Source organism: Athene cunicularia, assembly GCF_003259725.1.
Source record: "Athene cunicularia isolate RWA chromosome 8 unlocalized genomic scaffold, athCun1 chr8_part1, whole genome shotgun sequence".
NCBI lineage: Eukaryota > Metazoa > Chordata > Aves > Strigiformes > Strigidae > Athene > Athene cunicularia.
The window spans coordinates 31703778-31724480 of record NW_020799109.1 but is presented as its reverse complement, the minus strand read 5'-3'; the positions used below and the strand labels follow the sequence as shown (position 1 = coordinate 31724480).

At 41.0% G+C, this 20703-nt stretch overlaps 1 protein-coding gene and 2 long non-coding RNA genes across 5 annotated transcripts in view; 2 read left to right on the top strand and 1 right to left on the bottom strand.

Annotated features, from left to right (window-relative positions):
* Positions 1-26: 26 nt before the first annotated feature.
* Positions 27-3564, top strand: LOC113482670. The gene is made up of 4 exons (XR_003398898.1): positions 27-182; positions 490-638; positions 2400-2516; positions 3235-3564. It is a non-coding gene; the product is annotated as an uncharacterized LOC113482670 (long non-coding RNA).
* Positions 3565-4760: 1196 nt separating this feature from the next.
* RABGAP1L (RAB GTPase activating protein 1 like) overlaps positions 4761-20703 on the top strand; it is a 280747-nt gene continuing 264804 nt past the window's right edge. For all 3 annotated transcript variants that reach the window (XR_003398896.1, XM_026853549.1, XM_026853551.1), the window contains exon 1: positions 4761-4771. The gene's annotated coding sequence lies outside the window, so the exon portion shown is untranslated. The remainder of the gene's footprint in view (positions 4772-20703) is intronic.
* Positions 16493-20697, bottom strand: LOC113482671. Its single transcript, XR_003398899.1, has 2 exons — positions 20551-20697; positions 16493-20245 (listed from the first exon to the last, which is right to left on the bottom strand). It is a non-coding gene; the product is annotated as an uncharacterized LOC113482671 (long non-coding RNA).

Below are 20703 nucleotides of genomic sequence, written 5' to 3'. Positions count from 1 at the left end.
GGCGGGACGGGACGGGACTGGGAGAAAAAGCCGAGTCACGGGTGGGAGTGCCGGGAGAGCGGGGCCGGTTGGGGGCGGGGTCGCTTCCTCTTGTCTCGACCCGCCGGACGGGGTGCTGCCGCTCGCTGCGGGTTCATTTCTAGGATGGTGCGCGCTCCTCGCTGCCCTCCTTTGCATTTTGGGTGGGATTTTCGCTCATCTCCTCGTCTTGTTGCTGCTGGCCATAACTGCGAGCGCAGCGGGGCTACAGGGTCGTGACTTTTCCCAGGTGAAGTGTAGGCTGAGGAGCCTTGCGTGGTCGGATTCTCCCAAAGCCCTAACCCGCCATTTTCTCTCTCAGCGCCTACAGCAGGAGGGAGCTTTCTCTATTCGGCTTACACTGCGGTTCCCCTGTTCTTTGCCACTGTGATTGCTCATGCCATCAAACTGTAGAGCTTGTGGGTTGGTTTATTATTTGGAAAAAAATCACGACTGCTGTTATTCATCCAGGTCTGCTTAGGTGGCTATGCAAGGCAAAGGCCTTGTGTTGCCCACCAGGCCTATGGGAAGGCGCAGAGCTGGGCTTGCTGCTGGAGAAGGTACCCCATAGCTTTCTTTGCTGCAGGACACATTTAATTCAGTCTCAACCAGCACCACAGGTAAGGTGCGTTTGGGTCCCACCAAGCTTCCTGTATCACAGAGTATGTGAACTGCAGTGTGTTTACTGAAGTAATTTTAAAATTAAGTTATAAAATATAGATGCTGCGTATGGAATCACTGCATTTCTAAATGCTTTATAACACTGTAAGGAGCATGCGCTGTATTATCAGTTCGACATCCAAACTGCAGAGGTCTACATGACCTTGACATACTATTAAAATTGGGCACTGTCAGGTCAGAGGTAACCAGACCCAGAGCCAGGGGCTTGAGGCAGCAACCTGCAAAAGGAAGCTGGGTTGTGATATGCAGACAGAAACACAGAAATGAATAATAGAGCTGCACTTGACATGAGGGAAAGCCTACATAAGAAGAGTTTAATCTTCAGTTTGTATTTCTGGCTCTTGTATTGATTGCTGAGAGATTTTCATGTTAAGAAATGTGATAGTAGCTAAATGTATTACTTGCTCAGTTTTACTAAAGAAATTGTGTCCATTATTTAGTCTTTTCCACCAAAAGAACTAAGCATAATGCTTATCAAAATTAGTGCTTGAATAAAATAATATTAAAAACAGCTATTAAATGAATTTCTGAAAACAGGGTTTTCTTGCCATATTCACGGGCATTTTGAATCTTATGGATACATAAGATATACTAAGATCTTGACAAAGACCACATTTAACTTACTGTGAGTTACAAAAGTGTAAATTGGAAAGTTTGACACAGAGGTGTGAATCTTAAGCATACTGGCTGTTTTATTTCAAGGAGATTTACAGGAAATATTTAGAAGTCTACAAGCAGAAATCTAAATGTTTGTAAGCATCAGAATCCTTAGTATCATCATTACATAATAAAATATCTGAATGAATGATTTAATATCACAGTTAGATTTGGAAGTCAGGGATGATCCCAGGTTAGTACCTTATTATATTTTTATCGTTATATTGGCGTTATGATGCTTCCTACAATGCCCCAAGGAAACATTAATACCACTTGCTCTTAATGACTGTATAAATTATGTAACAGTCCTTGTCCCGAAGCACAGTCTTTCATATAACCAACTGGCAAATTGCAGCATAGTTTGTTTTAAAAGAAAAAAAAAAAAAAAAAAAAAAAAAAAGCTGAATCATTACACTACTATCTAATTAGCCCTCCGTCTTGGAGATTAAATACTAAGTAGTATGTCTGCATTGTTATTCTAGACCAATATAATGATTGTCTTCATCATATTATTCTAATTTAAAACTGTACATACCACAGAAAATTTTCAATCAGCAATTGCCATCTTTTGCAGACTCCTCTCCTAAATGTTACCGTAGAAATGTGAACCTTACTGACATTATTTGCGGTGGGCGGAGGAAGCAAGCAGCCGATTCAATGTGAATGATAGAGCAAGCTTCAACTTTATTGAAAGAAATCACACCTTATAGAAGCACTCTACAATAATCATGCATACTACTCGCAAATCTATTGGATAGATGTAAAAAGCTACATTATAATATCCCAGCCCCCTGTGGTATTTCAGGTATGCACAAACATCTTCCTTCTGGCCTGCTTCTTTCTCAGGGCTGTTTTTTGTCTCACCCCCAAGGCCATAATGTGCCACAACTTCTCTCTTTGTTATCATAACAGTCCTTGTTAGCATCACTGTACGCTGGGTTTTTTCCTCTGTTTACCTCAGGTGGCTGCAATCAGCTTCTGCAGAGACCCATGGCCTTGCTCTCTGCAAGCCGTTCTCCAACAATTTTTAGTATCCTGTTCAGATGCAGAAGCTGGCACTAGGAACTAAAAGAGTAGGTGTTCTCTGCAACCTTTGTTCAAAGTCACAGAAATTGGAAATGGTCAAGGCTTGAGGACATCCTCTTACGCCTTTATAGCAGGTGATTATACAAAGTACATCATTCCAGTGGTTTGTTCAGTTTGGTTTTTAACACTTCGACTTGGAGACTTCACCACTTCCTGTACTTAGTTCCTATATATGGTTCCTTATTGCTGTGATGTTTCATTTTCAGGTAGCTAATGTTTCCCCTCAGATTTAATTCTATTATCACTCAGTGAATTCTATTACCAGTATTTACTTGCTAACAACAATTTACAGTATTACAACATATCTTTACCACAGTACTGCATTGTTTAATGTTAAAGAAGTGGGATCTGAAATGAGCTATGGTTCTTATTAAGTAACATTTCAAGGATGAGCACTCTAAATCTCAAAACCCATTTTAGACCCTCATCAGAGTAAAACTTTTCTAATGACTATTCTTTATTCTGTATTTTAAAAGTTCAAAAATTTGCAGATAAACTCGTTCTCTCTTTGGGAACTGATCGCACTAGATACCTAGACTATTTTTTATGTCTGCTTTCTCCAGTTAACCAGCATTTTTTCCTGCATGATACACTGCTTTAGCATATGAAACAGAAAACAGTATTTGCTTTTAGGATTACGGTTTTCATATCTCATTTCAGCTTCTTATTAAATATGCTGTCATTTATCTCATTGTTCTTTCTTCTATGTCCTTAAACCCCCCAGGAATTAGTTTTGATTTTGCATCATGTCATCTTGATTTTCCATTCTTTCTTTTTCTATTTTCCTTCTAGAAGGGGAAAATGTGTAGGCACGGTTCTAGGACTTTACAAGTGTTGCCAAGCTAGTTATGCTCTTCAGATTCTATATTGGAAATTAATTCCTATATTAGCCTGTACAACAAGAAAAACTGGTAAAATATCAGTGTAACTGTCAAATAGTATCATCTGATGATTCAATTTTTATATTACTCTTTCTGTATAAAACTCATCTAGAACCGTGGTAACAGAATAGCTATCTTCATAAAATAAAATTGTTTTTGAATGCATTGGCAATGTTTCAGTTTGCTATTTTAGTTATATATGTGACCTGAAAAGCTGATAATGGAAAATTTGTCATCTTGAAACCTGTGATATCAGAATGAAAGGCGAGAATTTAATATTTTTCCAACTGGCTGCAAGCATTTAAAAAAATGTCCCCATTATTTCACACAGACAAGATTCTTGGATATATCATACAAACCAAAAGATAATGAAAAACAAGATCTTTAGCACTTTTGTGTGCTTGACCGTCATGTTAACAAAACCTAAAATTTCTGCACTTTTATAAAATTCCACTGACAAATGCAGAAGTCTGCAGCATATCTGCTAACATAGTCGTTGCAAAGAAACCCAATACTCATGAAGGAGCGTGCTGAATATCATCCAAGCCCATGTAATTCAGATGCAATTTTTAGAACTAATTATACATGCTTTTTTTAAAATAATAAGAGGATGATAGCAAAATAACACCTTCCAGTGTGGAAGGATATGCTCAGTATCTCAACCATAACATAGAAAGTTTAGATTGCCTTTACATCCTTCAGGCTTTTGTTATATAAAGGAATGTGAAGGGCATAAGTGTAAAATTCCTCTATGAATGCTTCTCTCAACCATTCAATTTGCACAAGCAAATAATACTATATAACCCACCAAACTTTATCAGGTATGTTTTAAAATTTTGTAAAACCTCTTGGAGTGCTTTGATGCAATACATAATAGATTTGCAGAGTATCAGTGCAGTATATTAGCATTTGTGTTTTCAGGCTACTAGAAATGCAAAAAAAAAATTATATAAATATACCCTGTGGCTTCAGTTGCTGTGGAAAAAAAAGAAGAAATGATAGGGAAAGTAAGAAACTTCCCTTTGATGACTTCTCATTAGAAGTTTCACTTAACTGCCCCATCTTATAATACTCCTGGTCCCAGTGACATTTAGAGATGCAGTATACTGATTTAGTAGTATGTGCACGGATTCCCGTGGCGGTCCTTTCTGCCTACATACAATTGCCTGGTTTGCTTTAATCCCAGAGCTTCCAGTGTCATTCAGCAACATCTCTCCCTAAACTGGCAAAATTTTGAAGCGTTACAAAGTGCAAGAACTTGCAGCCTAACAAGAATGCAGACCCACTTGGAAGCTAGGAGGGTATCAGATTTCGGTGGGCAGAGCAAATCAGAGGCACTACTACATACTTGTTCTGGTGCCCTCTGCCGAAATAGCCATCTGTTGGGCTGCGGAATCCCCCCTGGGGAGGGTCAAGAGCCTCTGCCATGTGCCATACGCTGCCACCGCGTTATCTTGCACTTTAGTTCCTTGATTTATTTCCTTTTCTGTTTTGTCTCAACAAAAAGCAGAAGTATGACCCATTATTTCCTTTCCTTCCTCCAGAGGTACCTATATTGAAATTTGTTCTTTTCCTTCATAACATTATTGCATCACATTTTACAGCAGCCTTTCATTGAGGTTAGGAAAACAACATATGAGTCAACAAAGACTTAAGAAAATTATATTTTATAAGAAATCCAGCTTGTGCGTGTGTATAAACCCAAGAACCACTTAAATTAGCAATGCAATTTTTATTCCTTTCTGGTAGATTTCCTCATGTACTATTAAACTGAGGGAAAATGAAAGACAGGTAGGGTGATACAGTCAGCACGGGTTTTCTACAGCAAGTCAGTACCTTTGTTTAGCTGCACGTAAAACCAAAGTCTTACTCTCAATTTGCAGGGGAAGATGAATTGTAGAGGTTAAGCAACTTTTCAGGTTCACATAGCAAGCAGTGGCAAGATGAGGAATAAATGCCATGGTCTGGTCTCCTGTTCCAACCACTAGACTTCATGCATCCTCCACACTTGTGCAAGTTACAGGAATTACATTATGACTAAACTGCTATCTGAGTAATGTTTCCAATCAAATATCCCAGGTAGAGCACTCTTACTACAAATAAAAAATAGGACTCTTACATTTCTGTAGTCACATCACATTTCTGCAGTAGAAGAAAACATGCTGATGATTTCCATGAGTTAGTCTTGCTTAGTATCCTGTAAGGACTCAGTGTTGTTGTGGTTTGCTTTGAGAACACCTGATACAAGACTTCCCTAGTGCATCTTCCAACAAATGGGACTCTCAGTTCCCACAGGATAATAAAAGTGAAGGACCAAGTAAGCTTTAGCTAATGCTGAAATATGAATAACTGCATAAAGTATGTTTAGGTGTTTTGACACTGGTGTAGATCTCAAGTAGATGCTGCTTATTCAGATCTCACTTGTGGAAGTTTTAAAAAGTATATGGTTCAGTCAATTGCAGAAGGACATTTTTACATTTCATCCTTTGATGGTTTTTGAGATGAGACCTAAAACCACAAATCAATGTTATAAAAACTAGCTGCAGTACATGCTTGATAAACAGTTTACAAAAAGTTTATTTTCAGTGGACACCTGTCAAATTTGTTTATGTAGGCTGAGGTTGTTCTCCTGAGATCATAGCTGGATGGTAATTTCCATTATTCTTTTACCAGATTCTACATATGTCTACTTCGACAGGCAATTTCTCACACATGCAAAACACTACCTTTTCGCTAAGAATTTCCTCCCCCAGTTTTAAATTTCTTTTCAGCACAGTATTCTTGGTTTCTTCTCTGTCATTACTGTATTGGTAAAAAGCTGTTACACACGATCCCAGCAATTCAGTTTCAGCAGGGAACACAGAAATTTCCAAACTGTAAATGGTAAGGTATAATTTATTCCTGTTGTGTATGTTCATCTGTTTTTGGTAAATTGTCAAGAATTACATTGTTAATCCTAACCTTGAAAGATTTTTTCTTTAATGTTCCAACTATTAAATTCATTTTTCAAGTTGGTTAAAAAGAACACAGGTTTTGTAAAAAATGTTGCTATCTTTTATCATTAATAAAATAACAAGATTTTTTTCAAACTTGGTTTGAAAATTTGGTTTGTTGGTTGAACATGTAAGTAACTTGACATGCCATGTGACACTGCCTACTCTTCTTTGATTCCAGAAGGTGAAGAAGGTGGCATTTACAGAAGAAGAAAAAGGAAATTCAATAAAGGGAATCAGTAAGTTGAATGAAAAATAGTGACTAATAGTGGAATTAGCTCTCATTAACAGACAGGAAGAGGTAGTATTTGTGGTTTGGTAGTTAACTACTTTTGATGTTATTTTTCTACATACGCTACCGATATAATTGCTAAAGAAACAACACTGAAAGGATCAGAACATACTGTGAGCACAGATGGAGCTTACATTGTGTATACATTTTTAAGACAATTAATTTAATTTTAGCAAGCGTGACATCAATTTCTTGGAGATTAATGGATATTTATTACATACTCATTGAGGCACATGGAAAGTTGTGGTATGGGCAAAAGTTTTAGCCTGTTAACAAAGCCAGAATATTTTGAGGAGCACACTTTCTGGTCTGCTAAGGAAGTTTCTCACTTTCATACATAAGGCCACGGTATCGCCACTCTATTTGTCCCCAGTGCTTTTGATGTTCTGGTGGCTCTGCTAGGCAGACACATGCTACCTGCACGTAAAAACAGGAGTCAGAAAGTAAGTTATTCATCTTCCTTGTAAAGTCCGCAGTCTTTACAACTTAGCTGTAGTTGAACTTCAGCAGTTTGATATCAGAAGGCTGTTTATGTTGCAGTTTATCACTGTCTCTCTCAGGCAGCAGCTCTTCTTATCAGTGTTTCCACTAACATGCAGTGCTCTGCAAAAACAGAGCAAACAAAAAAAAGGAGTATCCTCTATTTTCATACACCAAACCCACCTTCTCTTAGATTTCCTTCCACGGAAGCACATATGCATATATATGCTTGTTTGCATGTTAAATAGACAAGATAAAACTGTTTCTTCCCTATACAGGTGAGTCAAACATCGAAAACCAGTTGAGACCAAGTGCATTCATTCACTGTTCTCTCAGGTGTAAGAGGTACAACTCACAAGTGTCAAGGCAGAGACTGAAACAAACTGGCTTTGTCTTGCACTTCTTAAGCTCACAAGTCTAAAGGAGAATCCTGAGAATGCGATATTAAAATTCTAAAAATCTGACTCTCAGTCTACCTCTTACTGTTAGCTGCTAAAAGAACAAAAATGGAGATATACAAACCCTATCGTAGAATTATCTAGGTTGGAAAACACCCTTAAGATCATGGAGTCTGCCTAACCACGTTATTGGGCTGTCTGGTCTCTTCTGGCTGGGAGATCCTCAATGGTCTATCTAGAATGGGTTTCTTCTGCTCTCCTTCAGGGCTTGTGCTGCCTGGTAGTCATTTCCTGGCCTCCATGTACTCCTCCTCCCTTTGTGCCAAGGATTTGACTGGGAAGGCCTGTCTGCTGGCGGAGCTGGGATTGCTAAACATGCCGCTTGTTAGCAGCTTCTATAAGATCAGGTTCCATGGGGGAGGACCTTAAGGAAGGCTGTTGTCCTGAATCACGATCGGCATTCTAGGAGGAGGTTGTGACTTTCTACTTCGCTTTTTGACTTTCTACTTCTACAGAGTTAAATCCACTTGGTGACTGGTCACGGGTGGTGTCCCCTGGGGCTCGGTTTTGGGACCACTCCTGTTTACATCTTTATTGATGATCTAGATGAGGGGATCGAGTGCACCCTCAGTCAGTTTGCAGATGACGCCAAGTTGGGTGGGAGTGTTGATCTGCTCGAGGGTAGGGAGGCTCTGCAGAGAGACCTGGACAGGCTGGAGCGATGGGCTGAGGCCAACTGGAGGAGTTTCAATAAGGCCAAATGCTGGGGGCTGCCCTTGGGCCACAACAACCCCCAGCAGCGCTACAGGCTTGGGGAGGAGTGGCTGGAGAGCTGCCAGTCAGAGAGGGACCTGGGGGTGCTGATTGACATGTGGCTGAACAGGAGCCAGCAGTGTGCCCAGGGGGCCAAGGAGGCCAATGGCGTTCTGGCTTGTGTCAGCAATAGCGTGGCCAGCAGGGACAGGGAAGGGATCTTACCCCTGTACTCGGCACTGGTGAGGCCGCACCTCAATAACTGTGTTCAGTTTTGGGCCCCTCACTACAAAAAGGACATTAAATGACTCGAGCGTGTCCAGAGAAGGGCAACAGAGCTGGTGCAGGGTCTGGAGCACAGGTCTGATGGGGTGCGGCTGAGGGAATTGGGGGGGTTTAGTCTGGAGAAGAGGAGTCTGAGGGGAGATCTCATCACCCTCTACAGCTACCTGAGAGGAGGTTGTAGAGAGCTGGGGATGAGTCTCTTGAACCAAGGAACAAGTGACAGGACAAGAGGGAATGGCCTCAAGCTGCACCAGGGCAGGGTCAGACTGGCTCTCAGGAAGCATTTCTTTCTAGAAGGGGTTGTTGTATGTTGGAATGGGCTGCCCAGGGCAGAGGGGGAGTCCCCATCCCTGGAGGGGTTTAAGAGTTGGGTTGACCCAGTGCTGAGGGATCTGGTGGAGTTGAGAACGGTCAGTATGAGGTTAAGGGTTGGACCAGATGATTTTCAATGTCTTTTCCAACCTGGATGATTCTGTGATTCTCTGACTCCCTTCTGCATGATCTTCAGCTTCTTTTCCAACCCATCTGTCAGCTGCCTCCTCCCAGCTCTTGGTGGCCTCCGAAAGCGTGCCCTGTGACTTGGCTGAAGAGGAATAGAAGATTTCTGCCATTGGTAGGGGGGTGATACAGAGAAATGATTACTTGTTCTGAGACTTACTTATAGAAAACTGCTTAGCAACTTACTTATAGCAAGTTATAGTATTACTTATAGTACTTTTTAAATATTGCTAAGAATCCTGCTTGCCCAGACTGTTCTGTGGAATTTTACCAAGGACTACTGTGTTCATCAAAACAAAGCAGTTTACTGTGAAAATCTACCAAGAACTACAACGTTCAGCAAAATATTATTCTTTTGTCCTTGAGGAACAGGTGGCTCTAACTAGTTGGAATTTTGCTAATGAGTAAAGATAGCCATATACGAATGGTGAAGTTCTGTTGGTTCTCTTAGATAAGATACAAAGAATAAACCAGCTGAAAAAACACTCTTGTTATTCAAGAAATTGGCCAAGAGCATCTGCGCATGCTCTGGGGAAAAAAAAACAAGGTGAGAAAGACTACAAGCCTTCCTCCCAAAGACCCCCGAAGATGACCACCAGGAGGCAATGCGCAGGTGCAAAGAGAACATAAACTGCTGACACCATTCTTTGTAACTAACCCAGCCCTACTCATGCATATGTATGTTTGTGTTATGTAATCCAATGAATATGGATATCCACACTCTTAAGTTTTTGGTAAAATGTGCGGTGGGTGTGCAAGCTTTGTGGAGAAATCCCCTTGCACCCTGGTGCTGTAGTAAACATACCTGCTTTATAACTCTATTCGAGTTGTAGAGTCTTTTTTTCCACGAATCAGGGGCACTCAGGCCTTCAGCAGCCATGAGGGTACCCAGAGCTCAATCACTATCTCCCCTGCAGCCAGAGCCCTAGGATAGGGCAGGAGGTAACAGTGAGCCTGGGCTGGTAATTGTGGCCCTTGGGGGGCAAAACCCCGGTTTGGGGCAGACACCCCCCTGAGGCTGTGGATGTTGGGGATCTGTGCTGGGTCTGTGACCCCCTCTTGGCTGCAGTGGGGGGGGGGGAGAAATGCCCCCTCTGGGGCAATGAATCCCATTGTGGGTAAATGCACCCCTGAGGGGTAACAGAGGTTGGGGGGCAGTTCTGGCCAGGCCCTGTGAGGCTGGTGTCCCCATCCATCCTTGCCCACAGCACCTGTGCCAGGGCCACTGGGCTTGGACAAGTGGGGCTGGGGGCAGGTGGGGGCCGTAGGGCAGATCAGCAGCTTGCAGGGGCAAATGTGTGGGCAGAAAAGAGGGGTGATACCCCTCCCCCAGTGGCAAGTAAACACCCCCTCCCAGGGACAAATCCCCCCCCCGAGGTAGAGGTAGATACACCTCAAATCCTCCCCCCAAGGGGCAGATATCCCCTCCCCATGCATAGATCCTGCACTATGGGGCAGATACCCTCCCTCAGCTCTGTGTGGGGCAGCTGAGGGAGGTAAGTGTCCCCTCCCTGGTCTGGGGGGTGGGCAAATCCTGCCCCCAGGGCCAGAGCTTGGGGCAGAGCCAGGGACCACAGCGTGAACTGTCACTTCAGGGCTCAGGACCAAACTGTAGAGAAATGTAGAATAAATGGCGACTGTCAATAAATCAATTTGTCATAAATATAGAATAATTTTCTAATAATGTTGAATACATTCTAATAATTTATACAAAAAAGCAATTTCTAACCATATATAACATTTATAATACATTAGAGGGGTGCCTGGTGCCTCTCTAGTTTTGCCAGAGGAGCCCCAGCCCCACAATAAAGACCACAGCCTGGATGAAAAATAGGAGGATGGTGGTACCCTTAGGAACACGTGGGACAGAGAGGACACGTGATGGGGTTTGGGGACTCACTTGTCCCTGTCGCCAACCTCTCCGCAGTGGACCCAGGCATCTGAGCCCCCGTACCCAGGCCCAGGAGGGCCAGGTTGCCCTTGAAGGTGCTGTGTGGCCACAGGCTGAACATGGCTCCAGCCACAGCCATGAAGAGGTTTATGGTGAATGAGACCTGGGGGGACATAGGGTCAGTGAGGGGACCCAGGTGTGTGGGGACTGGGGCTCCCAGTAGGACCCAGATGTCCAGGGGGATTCCCAGGACGACCCTGGCTTGGGGAGGGTTTCCAGGGGAGACCCAGCTCTTGGAGTAGGGTGGGGTGGATCCTGGGGCGGGGGAGAATTGAAAGACACTGATTTCGTTGTGGGGATGAGACCCTTGGATAGGAGCTTGCTTAAAGCAGCCACACCAGTGCAGAGCCAAACTAAAGGCAGTAACTCATCCTTGGTCCAACAATAGCCATCGCCTACCAAAGCCATAGCAGGTGCTGTGCCACGGAGAGGGGCACATTTAAAAAAGGGAGTAGTGGTAGAATGTTGGTCTCATTGGCATACTCCTGTCCTGCTGATCAGAAAACCCAAACTGGGACCAGGCAGCAAGCAGGCTTACTGGTTTGTGCGAGATCTTCAGGCAGTAAATGAGTGGGTTCTCACCTGGGGGGTACCAGACCCTTCTACAACGACTAATTCCATCAGTTGTTCAATGACACTCTAACTGACTTATGTACCACATTTTTCAGTATACCAGACCCTCGGTACCTTTTTGCATTTACTTGGAGGAAAAATATAGCAGACATAGACAAGACTTCCCAAGGGCTGCCCTGGGTCTCTTGCTATTTTTTTGTAGAATTTTAGTAAAAGGTTTGCAGGATGTTGTGTTTTAAAAATGGATCCATTTTGATACAATATGCTGATGATCTGTTAACAGCCAGTACCTCTAAGGAATCTCCTATAGCTGATGCTCAGACCTTCCTGTTTGCATCTAACAAACAGATGTGCTGTTCCTAGATCTTGACCTGGTACTGTGTGTAGACGGATTCTTGTAGTATCTGAACAGCAAATGGGCTATGGGTTACTCAGTAACTCCTGTGAATGAAGCACTGGGGGCTTTGAGCATGCAGGCAGCAGGGCAGATTGCATTTAAAAAGACTTGCCAGCCATCCAAAGAAAAGGCTGTAAATATTTACACTGATTCTCAGTATGGATTTGGAGTGTGCCACACCACTGGGCAGTTATAGAAGCAGTGTGGGTGTATAACTTTTATTGCGAGTAAAGTACTGAACTGTTAAAAGCCGTACAGTTGCCAGAGAAACTAGCTATCATTCATCAGTTGCACTGGCAAAAAGACAAAAGAAAAAATAGCAAATGTTCTAGTGGATGTTGCAGCTCAAGCCCAGCACAATTGCTGTATGAACCACCAGGCTTACAAGCAGTGCAGTGGTCCAACCTGATGTTGCCCACTCCTGAAGAGATCTATTTGACTATTCCTGCTGAAGAAGCTGACTCTTGAAATAGGAACAAGATGAACAAAGTCTCCCAGGGAATATGGAGAGCAGGTATGGAAAACCTTACTGTTTTACCAAAGCGACACCTGATTCCCGTAGCAAAACTGCATCACCATCCAGGGCATTTGGGGACTGCTGCACTAGCCCAGACAGTGCTGAAGAATCAATTTGCACCAAAAATTTATGCCACAGCCAAATAAATAACCGTGTCTTGCACACACTACCTTTAGCCTTAATGAATCTTGGCAAAGACCTCACAAAACCCCAAACTGTCTCACTATGAAATACTATGCAGAAGACCAATGCAACTCCCTGGACCTGATGTATCCGCTCATGTAAGTTTATTAGCAGGAGATCAAATCATAACCCAGTATATTTTACAAGTTCCTAGATTATTAAAAAGCAGTTGGGCCCAGGCACAGCTTATACAACCAGTACCTCTAGAAGGGGCTCTGCACCCCTTCGATCTAGGAATTGAGTTTGGGTAAAAGTACACGGAAGGATAACTTGAAGGATAACTTACCTCCTCGGTGGGAAGGACCCTTTTTGGTATCACTAACATTTCTCAAGGGTAAAGATGGATAGAAAATTGAGTTGTATCAACCTCTTCCACCTGAATTCTGTGACCAGTACTTGTAATTCTATATGATTATTATTAAATAGTGAGCTGCAGCATAGCGTAGTGAATTATTGCTTCTCAGGTTTTTGAAAGTTCTCTGTCACAGGAATCTACAATTTCATCAGACTAGAACTGCTTGGTTGCTCTTTATTTTTCAGCTTTTCTCTGAAACCTGAAAGAGATCTATGCTCTGTTAACCTTGAATCCCACAGCCATTGCTGCTCAGCTGTCTGTTTAGGTATCAGATCTTACCAACTGCCAAGTGATGGATGGATATTTTCCTCAGGAAACTGTTTCTCACACAATTTCCATTTTTCTTGTTCTTCAGATCTTGCAGATGAAAGGGCTGCTTTGAAGGTTGGGGTTCTTATAATAGACAGACACATTGCTGAGTAGAGACATGCTGACAATAGGGAAGGCTGTATTTCCACCTTGACTTTTGCACCATGTAAAGATAGAGTTTCTTTCTCAGTCCTTATGCCTTTGTAGGGCTTCCCTAATTGCCTGCCAATTGCAGTTTACCAAAGAAGGACCTAAAGTTACAGCAGCTTTGTGGTTGCCAAGATTCAGAAGCAGCATTTTAAGGCAGCTTTTAGGCATGTCTTGCATTTTTGAAGGAGGTCAACACGTGGACACTTGGCTTTCATGTAAGAAGAGTATAGATGTAGCAACAGAACAGTTTAGATAATTCAGAGAATGTGTGCAATACACAGTGTTTATGTGGGCATGGCTGTATATATTTATGAATACGTATAGATAGTGTATGTATATGAACATCAAAGCACTTGGTGATGGGATGGTAGCATTTCTTGTCACACATTTTTGCACTTATCTAATTTTGTTTCTTATAGTTAAAACAAGATAAAAATCTCACTTAGCAACATGAAATGGAAGCATTGGAATGATGAAAGAACCAGGATATAATTATTGTTGATTCTATAAAAGATTTTACTTTATTTTTTGACAGCTACAGTCACCCGAGTAACTCAAGGAAAGTCCAATTATAGTCTGTGTTAACTGACTGATAGATAGTTGGCTACAGCATGTCAGTGAGCACCTCTGATATCAAGTTGTGCACTATATATAATGCATATGTTGTGTAAAATATATCTAAGGAAAATTGATCGGACTTCCCCACACTCTCTTTAATGCTTTGGTAATTTTGATACAGATTTAAACTCTATTACTTCTTTTTCATAATGCCATACACAAGAAAGAAAAGGATTAAAGTCATAGGGATAAGACCTCTGGAAAACTTGCATTGTCAAGTGAATTTATATTACATATACTGTGAAGCAATAATTTATGTGGCACAGCAGGTCTACAGAAGATCAATATAATCCTTATCAACTTTTGCATAAAAATAACCTATTTTTTGCAGTCCCATTTCATATAAAAATTCTACCCTGAGATACTTAAAAGTGTAAAAATGGCATCTTCTCTCAGATTCTGCCAGCAAATTTGAGCCCAGTACTAATTAAATCATCAAATCCAAGTTTGCTCAGAAGGAGGCAGCTTCCTTGATACCTATTCTGTTCCACTCCCCACCCTGAAAAAGGAGAAGGGATGCCTCTTTCATTCTACTGACCACTTACAGAGCCAAGCCCCCCAGTTTAGCAATGCCATTTGAAGCCTGGCACTCAGTTCAGATGTTACAGGGCAGGGCCAAGAAGGACACAAACAGCCCAGTCACTCTTTCCTGACACACAGAAAAGATGAGCGCAATGCCTTTGCATGTTTGCAGTCCTGTGTGTAGTCATACATAGTTGTAATTGGCTGAAAGACGGTAAAAAACAAAAAAAAAATATGAGAAATTTAGAAGTGATAGGAAACCTTATTTCCATCAGGAACCTAGCAGCTAGAAGTCTTCTGCTAAGCCTAGTGAGAGTCAGGGACATGGTTTCTCATCACATAGGCACAGGACACGTTGACAGGTAGCAAAAGGATTTTATATGTTCATGGTGTTATGCAGATGTCGTCAGCTATGTCTTGCAAACTACAGATCACAGCTCTAAAAAGTGTGTAGCTACAGAAGGGTTGCTGCTCTTTTTTAACATTTGGAATCTCAGCAGAAAGGATTTTGCACTTGTAATTAAAATTATATTATAGAGCTACACATTTACATATCACAGGAGTCCTGGATGTAGTTTTCAAATGGTTCTCAACTACTGAATTGTGTCTTGACTCACAAAATTGTTATAATGCTCTTTTCTTATTCCCTTCTGTTGCCTCTCTGGGTGAATATTTTAGTAAAGTTACCCAAGTCTTTTGTCAGTAATTCCTCATTTATTTCTCTTATTATGGTATCTTAAGTCTATAAGGTATTAATGTTCTAAGGAGTAACTGCATTGCTAAATGAATCATGCAAAAGTAACATAGAAATTAAGCCCTAAATTTGTAAATCTGCAGCATACAAAAAGATCATACCAAATCTCATTAAAATATAGCGCTAATATGAAAGAATAACAAAGAATTGTTTGATTTCTACAAAAAGAATGTTGGTAATTTTTTACATCTCAGTAGACACGATCTCACTTTTAATTAAAATTTACTTGTATGGTGTTATGCATTTATATACTATCTCATTAAAATGTCAAAATACTCTATAGTTACTCATTAGGAATCCAGGGTTAAATTCCATTCCATCTCAGTTTTGAGTGGTTGTGGGTAGTGTAGATCTCAGTTTGTTCTCTGTAAAATAGAATAATAAGTGGGTTTTGAGGCAGCTAAAGGTGAAAGAATTTGGAAATTCAGTGTATAACTGTAACCTAAGACAAAGGCCATATTTTCATCTTAAAAACTCTAGAAACAACATTTTCTGTGTTTTCTCCTTCTTAATACTGCCGTAAATAAGCTGTCTCTTCAGCTGCAACCATTGTCAGATCCTCATTGATTTGTTTTGTCAGAAACTGTTCTGTACTATTGAACCAACCAAATATGCGAAACTAACCACCACATTATAATATAGATTACCTATATTCTGTTCTCAAGTATGTGGACAGTGTGTTTATTTAGGGCTGTGTCACTGTTTAATTAGAATATTTGAAATGTGCTGAATATCTTTAGTGCATTGAACTTCTCCTCAGTTTGTGTCTAGAACGTCTCAATAATATTCAGAAAGTGAAATGCTTCCCATACAGTTCACGTATTGATTAATTACCCGTTGAAGGGAATTTGAATCCATTTTACCTCTAGCATATGATGTTTGGCATCAGCCCCATGATTTTAAGGGTATCAAACCTCTTTAGAGAAAAGTAACTGTATGAGCTAAATATTTCCTTCCAACGCTATTCCTTCTAAAGCTGTAAGAAATCACTTGCTTTTCTGGGTTTTAAAGCTTACTCCATCAGGAAGATCTATCTCTTAGGCTAGCATGCTCCAACATACTGTGAAGACCTGAGGCAAGGTCCCTGGGATAATGCTAGTGCCTAAGCTGTGGGAGAGACAGACCACAGTGGGAGCTGTTATAAACACTCACTAAAGTTTCATTTTTATTTCAGAAATTCTAGTTTAACAAGAATGATACAAACACACAAAAAGTTGCTGGGACCATTCCATCCATACAAATTGCACAGTAGTGTATTCTAAAATAGAAGTGTTGTTATGTTTTCCCAGCATTCCTGCCCCCACATTTGGTGCTTTTATTCTGAACTATATACTTTCTTCCAATTATGTGTGGGGATAGGCTTAATTACCTCCTAAATAGGAATTGTTCTTTGAGCCTGTTCTCAGAGCTCCCCAGACGGACCCACTGGTTCCCTGGTGTCTGACACAGGCAGTGGCAGAAGGACTGGTTGCAGGAGATGCCCAATTCAAAGTGTGTGGTATGACTGGGCTTTCCGTTATCCTTCAGAGAAGGTTAAATGGAATTCCCTCTATCAAGACAAATATTTATATGTGAGTTCCGTAGAGGTCAGGTTGTTGAAATAAATACACATGGACTTTATAGCTCCAATTAAGTGCGCAACTTTATCACCATCTGTCCAGCAATATTATGCTTCAGCTCCCCATAGTGGATAATGCAGGAGAGGCCTGGCATTGATTTTTTTTCTTGGTGGATTTTAAAAGAGGTAATTTTTTTTTCCCCAATGTATGCATGCTCTACATCTTTGGGATTTTTATTATATCTCACAGGTTATTAAGGATATGAGGATTTAAGTATGCCAAAAATAAAAGTCTCATTAAGTGTTTTAGATTGAGAGCTCATTATGCAGCAAAAAAATATTTCCATTATCAAACAGATGGGCTGGTATGTGCATTCACTTCTCTTGTGTACATACAGACTGTCTTCTTTACACAAATTCTCATATTCTTCTAGGTTGTACAATCATGTCTTTGACTTTTCAGGTGTCCAACTGAACTTCTCTCAGTCATACTTGAGTATGACTCAAGGTCAAGTTGCCCAGACTTCTGGTAGATCTTTTCGTTCTCCACAGAGATGTCTCTATTTGAAAGGAGGTGCCCAAAACTGAGAACTGTGCTTCACCAAAAGCCTTCTGAGCTCAGTGGAGTGGAAGACATTCATTCTTCTTGTGTTTGATAGTCTTTCTACATTTCAGTTAAGCAGTCACATTTTTTGCAACACCAAATTGCTGTTGACTCATTTTCTATTTGTGAACTGCTATGAACCAGGACTGCTTTCTGTGAAGTAACTGCTTAGCCAGTTTGTCTCCAGCTACATTTTTGCAGTTAATTATTCCCAGCTATACATAATAGTTTCTTGCCTTACTGAATTACATCCCATTTACTTCAGGTCTTTGTTTCAACTTGTTGTGATTTATTCCATTCTAATTGTATCTTCCAAAATGCTTGCAGCTCTCACCTGAACAGGATATCCTCCACAAATATGATAAAAATATTCCCTATCCTTTTGCAGCACAGAAGCAGTTCAGGACTCAGGATGTAAGCACCTGGAGATCTCACTTGCTACAAACTTCATTGATTGTGAATGACTTGACACTACTTCTGGCTGCCATTTTCTAACCACATAAGTTTTGTGTAGCCAATGTTCCTCTATCCTTAAGAGAATATTAGATGATACAGCGTCAGAAGCCTTGCTGGTCAAGATTTCATTATTTGGTTTTGAGCTGTTATTGTTGATTATTATTAATCTTATCATCCAAGGCCTTACAAATAATTTGCTTAATAATTTGTTACAGTACTTTGTCTGATACAAAGTAAAGGTGGCTGGCCTCTGATTCCCATCCTTTTCTTTCATTTTTAAGGTAGGCACCATTTCCTGTTTTCTGGAACCTCAGCTATCCTTTCCGAGCTCTTGGAGATAATTTCTAATAGCTTTGAGATTGCTTACCTGTTTCACTAAATATTTTGGCTGAAACTGATCTGGTACATGACTTTTATAAGCATCTTACCTGAATAGATTCTGTTTCTTTCCTTAGTTTAGCTTGATCATTTGGTTTTACATTCTAATGTTAACAGTGTAAGCCACCTGATTACAGCTGACATTTTGAAGAACAAAGCAAAAGAATGAGGTTTTGGTTTTCCTCGTATGACTTGGTAATAGTTTCCTCACAACCTGAGAGCAAATCAGTTCTTTCATGGTAATCTTCTATGTAAGCTTTTTGTTGTTACACTCTGGCTTTTTGATAGTTTTAGCTCATTTTGCCCATTAACCTTTCTGGATTTTCCCAATATATCACAACAGTCACTTTGTTGTCAGTTGTAATAATTCAGCCTAGATTCTGCTTTTCTCAAAAGGTGCAAGCCATTGAAATGGTGTCGATTTAGCCAGACTCTTCTCTTGCTAGCTTGCTTTCTCATTGCAATGGTCTGTTTGTGGCCTTCACGTTGATTCTGTAGGAAATGGCATACTTTCCAGGGTGTATTTTTCCCTAGATTTGCTACAATAGGATTTGGCTTTCAAACTGTGAGCTTCCTGAAACTTATTTTCACCCTGTTGATTTTCCTTCCTTTGCTTTTAAAGGGTCATTAACTCACTTGATGACCACTGTCACCCATAGTCTCACAAATTCCTTTCTGAGTATCTATCTTGCTATTGCAAGTCTCCTTATCACCAGTTCCTACGCTTTGGGTGATTTTATTCAAGTTAAAGTACCATACACTTGATCTTCTTTGTTTGTGGGTTGCTAATAGGTCTTTGCTGTGACAGTGTTCTTTTCCTTTCTGTTTTGCCATTATCCAAATATTTTCACTAGCTCTGTACCTTATGTTCCTTTTCTTCTACTTATGCTTCCTGAACAAACTCTACCTTTCCATAACAATAACCAGTTATGACAATTTATTCATAATTTTGATTATGAATATAATGACGTTCAGTTCCTTCTGTTTATTACCCATATTCTTACATAAACTTGCAGCATCTGAGTACGATGACAGGGGAACTTTTTCTGTATTATTCCTCTATTGTAATATTCTGTAAAATTGTTCCCCTCCTCCCCCTTAATTTTTCATCTTTCCCCACGCTTTTGTGGTTTATCTGAACCGTGTGGTATGATAAAAATAGTCTGAAGATAATTTAATTTACACCAGCTGCAGACAACTAGGAATGATATGTAACAGCAACAACAACAAATTGGGGGACTGGCCTAGCATGCAATGGGCTAAATAGTCCTGCCTTTATTTTCTCTGGGAATGGCTCTCCTTTATCTGCTTGCCTTGCCAGCTTTGAGACTGGTTTGTTACGGCATTACAATGCAAAAGGACCATGTCACAAATAAACCAGCTCTCTGCCCGTTTGCATATTCAAAATTTGCTTTGCTTTTTTTACAGCATTCAAATGAGCACTGGGGAGAATTAAACGCTTGGACCTATCAAATTCTTCAGTAGCTCTGCTCTTACAGTGCATTAAAAGATCTCCAAAATCAGACTTCTGTGGGTTTGCTGCTACAAGTAATTGTGCTTCAACCTTTACCCTGAAGTTTTGTAGCAGCACATCTCTGCAGCGGGCAGCAACGATGGGAGAGGGAGGCTCGAAGCACTGCAGCCAGCCTCCCAGCCTTTCATCACTCCTGCTGTTGAGACACGAGCCATGGGAGCAGACTTGCTATTTTACTGTTGTCGTGAGGAGCGCAGCATTCCCAGCTCTGGATCCGCATCACGAGAAAAAAGTGTTCAGACAGTGCCCGCGTGGGGAATCCGGCTGTCACAGGGTGACAGGACACAGCCTGTGGGCTTCACCCAACAAAGTGGTTTTATTTGAGGCTGTGTCTGACTTTCTGTAAGGTTTTGCTGATCCACATCTGGTGGAAAGAACACAGGCGAACTGTATAAATTTTGTGGTTAATTTAAATGTAATTTGTTTCACACGAGACAAAAAAAAAAAAAGAGAGAAAAGAAACCAAGAGGACAACATTATTTAAATGTATTTTATTTAAACATGAACAACGCTGATAATTAAACATACACATATATTTACTATTTAAATATTAAATATTTGTTTAACCATACAAAACCAGTGTTGATAAGCAAACACACCGTGTGGCTTAGTGAGACTGGCGTAGAAAATAGAAGGGCAAACTTTAAAACCTCATATTTTAAAGCGTACCATGATTTGTCGGTCACTTCCATTGTTCCTCAGTTGCGGTCAAGAATTTTGGTGGCGTTTAGGCGCCAGCCCCTCCGCGAGCGGGCTGCTTTCTGCGGGACCGCGGAGGAGCGGGTTCCACAGCGGGCGTTCGTTCGCGCCGGGCCCGGGCAC